Genomic DNA, 5,942 nt, shown 5'->3' on the forward strand with positions numbered 1-5,942 from the left:
CAATCTCCTTCCCGGTAGTGCGTTTATAACTTTAACCAAGAAGAGCTGAGTTGGGTAAGATAACCCCTACTAATAACGTCAACCCCGCCCACCTCTGCTTGGAAATTTTCTTTTAAAAGTTATTTAATTGGATTGAGTTTTTATGCAGTAATAGATATTAATAGAACCAGATAACAAATTACCTTACTATCGAATCAGGATTTAACACACAGTCTACTTATATATGGAAAATGAAATGAAATGAAATTGGGTTAACGTCCTACTGTTCTGCTCCTAAACTGCGCTAATGAAGACGGGCATACGCCATACAGTGTGCTACGAGGGAAATTGTGCCCGGGAGACGGCACTATGCGGCTAACCTTATATCGAATTCCAACTGCCAAGGGATCTTTTACGTGCACGCCAGTGATACAAGGGACCTCGGTTTTTCGTACCATCCGAAGGACTAGTCAGCTGTTCTTGTCAGCCCCCCCCCCCCCCGTCCAGCGCCACTGACAAGGGCAAACGACGTCGGAAAATCCCAATGAACTTTCTCGGCAAATGCGGGGATCGAACACGCGACCTTCCCAACTTATGGAAGAACAATAACTGAATATTCATTTAGGCGACGTTTCGATAAGTATTCAACGTTTTCAAGAATGTAATTTGTTCTTCCATAAGCATGACGTTATAGTTTATTGATCTACCCAGTTACTAAATCATAAGTCCAGCGTGGACCAAGTTGCATTGAAATAAAGAGTTTGCTCCCCTTAACTGATGGACAGATTTTCACACATCTAGTGGCAGGAAACTGGCGCCGCTGCACTAGAATCACAGACTACGTAGTTTCCCCTTGTCAGTGAGTGATACACCGTGCTACGACCTGACAACAAACAGCGTTTAGTCTTTCGTGTGCTACGGGGAGCCGTGGCTAAGCGAGTGAAACGCCTAGAAAGTGCATCGGGATTTTCCGGCGTGGTTCCCCTTGTCAGTGGTGAAGGACGGACACTTGTCTAGTCGTTTGGACGGGACGAAAACCCGAGTTGTGTTTACACATTGGCGTGCGCGTAAAAGATCCCTTGGCAGTTTGATGCGTTATAAGAGTAGGCCGTAGCGCTGCTATCCGGACAAAATTTCCCCTGTGGCACAGTGTATGTTCGTCATCATTAGCCCAGTCGAGGCAGAACAGTAGGACGTTAAACCCCATTTCATTTCCTTTCATTTCGGATGGGACAAAAACCCGCGGTCGTGTGTACACCTTGGCATGCACGTAAAATAATCCTGGCCTGTAGAAATTCTATTGTTGTCCGCCCCCCCCCCTCCGAAATTACACCGTATGGCGTATTTCCGTCATGATTATAGGATGCTAAATCCCATTTCGTTTCATCGTATTCCTTTTCAGACAACAAACAGAATGAACGTGCGACGGGACGAATAACACCGAGGCTCAATGCAAATAAGTTTCTTCTACGTGTAGGACAATTAAACTTCGTGGTCATCTGATCTGTTTCACAGAATATTACGAAAGTCTTCTAATAACTCTTTAAAAGATCACTGCTTTCAACATATGACGTCACATCACGTGGTGTCAATCATTGGCTCAATGGGCAGTGCCTTGTTTACATAAGACGTTACTGGTTCGGGCAGAATGGTGCCTTTTACTCATTTTACACACCCATTTACACAAAATAGGGAATATTGTTTACCTACAAATACTTCAAACACCTTTAAGTATTTTTCTAAATGCTCTAGAATTTAATTTGCTTAAGGAAAAAAGTTAATATTTGGGGCTCATTAAAGGCTCAATACCACTCTTGTCGTAACTGAATAATATGTCCCAATCTTTATTCTGGTCAACAAATTGTACTATTTTACAATATTCCAATTAATTGATGATACAAAGTTCATCTTAACACACCTAAATTTAAAAAAAAATTGGAAAAATTCAACTAAGTGATTTGAAAAGCCTGACGTAAAGCTTTTCAAATGTGACTTGGATTTAAAAATATTTTTGAATCATCTCGACAAGTAAAATAGGATTTAATGGATAATTTACACAACAGGTAGGCCACTAACACATCTAGTACTTAGAATAAGGCTATTTTTTATTTTCTGGAGCTTTCAAGCCAGCAAGAGTGTTATTGTCCCTTTAAGCCGCACCGATGTCATCCCTATCAGTGCGTGTAGCGACCGAGCGAATATTCACTACTGATCAGTGTGCCTCGTGGTTTCCAGCAAGCCTCGTCAACTTACGGTCATGAACGACTGATTCCGGCGACACCTGAACTGTCCACAAGGCTAGGATGCGAGCGGTGATTGGACCTCTATGGTGCCACAGCTTAAAAATAGTAGTAAAAGCAAAACATCCTGCGCTAAATCACCGTTCGTTAGATAGGCGCAACGTGCGGGTAGGGTGGGAGAGTTACAGCAGTGTTATCGTCTCCTCAAATGTGTTGTAAATGAGTCGTTTACGCTCACTTTATGTTTTCGTTTCCATTTAATTGACCAGATAGACCTGCCAATATTATTAGTCAAACAGCCTTCATGCCCATACTTCCGACAACAATAGACCTAATAATTACGATGAGTCTGTCAGAACCAAAAAAAATATCGACAAATAACGAATTGGACCCGAATCGAACGTAAAGCAATTTATGTGATCTTTGGATGTTTAATGTCAAGTACAGGAGGCAACGTTCACATAAATTATAAATATGATTTATTTACAGTTATTTATGTTAGTTTGTCGGTTGATAGTCAAGTGTTTTCAACTTTGTGCACTTGAGTGGTCTGGCGCCCACACATTAAATCTACTGCCACTATTTTTGGAGAGAGAGAGAGAGAGAGAGAGATGGGGTTTAACGTCCACTCGACACAAACTAGGACTAACATATGGTTCAATTTTATTTCAACAATTCGCTCGCGCGTTGGGATCTTTAGCAGTGGGGTGAAACCGGAGGACCCGGAGAAAACCCACGAGGTTGGACAGGCGACCCTACTCCTTGTCACGTACAACCGGGGAATGTAAACCACGCCAGTTGACTCAATGACAGACCTTATGATACAACGCGCACGTGCTAACCATTCGGCCACCCCCACCCCACTTCACAATGACATTTAGTAAACTTGAGTTGAATAGAGTTGCATGATAAAGCCAGTTAAATTGAAACATGATGCTTTTAGATTAAAACCATGAGTGATTGTTTCCATAAAAAAAATGTGTTCTGTTTAATGTGTTTCTAAATGCCATTTAAAGATTAAATAAAAGTCTGGTTTCATCCAGACATCGTATAATACAACTTGGGACACCGGTCGCCATTTCTAGATTAAGACTGACAGGTTTAATTTGTTTTAAAACGTATCACGTATATGAGTTAGTTGCTCGACACTAAGATAGACGATTTAATGGGCTTTTAATACAAAATTAATCAGCCATTGAATGTCCTACTTCTCTGCACGGCAATCTGTACACGGGACATTTTCCCATCCGAATGACTAGACCATGTTCCTTGCTAGGCCCTTCGTCCTACATCACGCTGAAAAAAAACGAGGAGTTTTCTCGGCCAGTACCGAACCAGAGAAAATGAAACGGGTTTTACGTCCTACTTTTCTGCACCGACTGGGCTAATGAAGACGGGCATACAGTGTGATATGAGGTAAATTTGCCCGGACAGTGGCTCTATGGCCCACTCTTTTACGTGCAAGAAAATGTTTACATGGGAACTCGGGTTTCGTCCCATTCGAACGAATATACTCTGACCCTTTCTAGACCCTCCATTCTACATCATATACTAGGTGTAACTACGCCGGAAAAATCCGATGATATGTCTCGGTCAACACTGGACCGTCTAGCCAATATCTTACACACTGAGCCACCGCGGCTCCGAAAGAGACACTCATGACGCGATGAACGAAAAAAAATAGTGATACCATGTCTATAAAACACGAATTTAAATAAATCTTCCATTTTAAAAAAAAAACCAAAAAAAAACCAACACCATGACTCATGTTGATAAATGTTACATACGATTAGAAATGGCGACCGGAGACTTACCTAGATTATTCAACTGTCGATTCGTCTGTCATGTTTTTATAAAAACCTATATAAAACTAATTTTCTTCTAACATAACAAAGGATACATTTGTCTTCTATGGTAATGGCGTAGACATTCAAATATCGTCTGCCTTTAAAGGGAGCATCAACATTTTGTTAACGATTGCTGTTAAAATGTCCGCGTTTCTTATACTAGTGTGTGCTCCAGGCTGGGATTTAAGGGGAGAGAAATGAAATGAAATGAAATGGGGATTAACGCCCTACTGTTCTGCTCCTAAACTGGGCTAATGAAGACGGGCATACGCCATGCGGTGTGCTATGAGGCGGTACGGTCTACTCTTATATCGAATTCTAACTGCCAAGGGATCTTTTACGTGCAAGCCAATATGTACACGGTACCTCGGTTTTTCGTCCCATCCGAACGACTAGACAGCTGTCCGGGGCCTTCGCCACACTCTTTGCCATTCTCCGCACACGTTTCGCTATACAGCTTCAAGGAAAGACAACTCTGCTTGATAGACTGCTAGGGCAACGTTTTGGATTTGTCAAACTCGATTTCAATTTGGCGGTAGTAACGCGCAGGTTATACGGAAATGGTGTCTGCCCAGGGTCGTTCGGTGGAACAGAGAAAAACGTAGGCCCCGTATACAAAATGGCGAAACCGGAAAACCCCGCATAGTTTGGAAGGCATAACTTCTCCTTGCCACGACAACTATAATAATCCCCACCCCCCACCCTCTCCCACCCTCACGACCAGCCGAATTGGTCTGGAACCGGTCGTTAAAGAAATACATTAACGATACTTTAAATTTTGGTTAACATCAAAATACTTTTGGCATTGGCGTCGTTACCCCTTGTAAGCGGAGGAGAACGGAAGATCTGGCAAGAAAAAACGTTAAGTCGTTCGGACGGAACGGAAACCCGAGGTCCCGTGCATATATTGGTGTTGACGTAAATGAATACCTGTTAGTCTGAATTTGAAATAGGCCATAGCACCGCTGTCCGGGCAAAATGTCCGTCTTGATTATCCTGGTATAAATGAAATGAAATGAAATGAGGTTTAACGTCCTACTGTTCTGCTCCTATACTGGGCTAATGAAGCCGGGCATACGCCATACAGTGTGCTATGAGGGAAATTTTGCCCCGGGCAGCGGCACTATCGCCTACTCTTATATCGAATTCCAACTGCCAAGGGATCTTTTAAGTGCATTCCAATGTATACACGGGACCTCGGTTTTTCGTCTCATCCGAAGGACTAGACAACTGTCCTTGTCAGGCGCTCCACCCTGCATTATCCTGGTATAACACCCCAATCAAAATATAAAACTAGGGCGTATGGTATAACACTTGACCGTGGTTTCCCTTGTCAGTGGTGCAGGGCGTCATAAGTAAAGCCATTTCATTTCATTTCATAAACTAAATTGTCCCTTAATATTAAAAAAAGCTATTCCATTACTTTTGCACACTGAATTTCTCTTTAATGTTTTGACGTCATTGGTAAAGCAGACGAACAAATTGTCTAGCTATTACCAGTCATTGATAGTACCGGTCCACCGGATGTCGTACTAAGTTGACCTTCCAGCAGACGGTAAACAAGGGCGACGGCCTTCCATCAAACGGATTCAAAGCATCCAGCTACTTCCGGTATGTTCGATGTAAATTGCTAGTCGAACTAAGGTGAAGAGATATTGTTTTGATATGAAACATGGCCGATTTCTCGAGAGGAGGAGGTTGTTGGAGTGCACTCCCCTTGTCTCTGACGATTGTAATTCTAGCACCAGCTTAAAGAGACATTGAAGCGCGTCTGTAAATTAAAAAAAAACGGCCACGGTGGCTCGGTGAGTAGGGTGCTGGGTGACAGTAAGGGAGGTCAAGCGATCGATCCATCCCGGTCTTGGCCATGTTAACG

This window comes from Patella vulgata, chromosome 9 (genome assembly GCF_932274485.2).
Source record: "Patella vulgata chromosome 9, xgPatVulg1.2, whole genome shotgun sequence".
Classification (NCBI taxonomy): Eukaryota; Metazoa; Mollusca; class Gastropoda; family Patellidae; genus Patella; species Patella vulgata.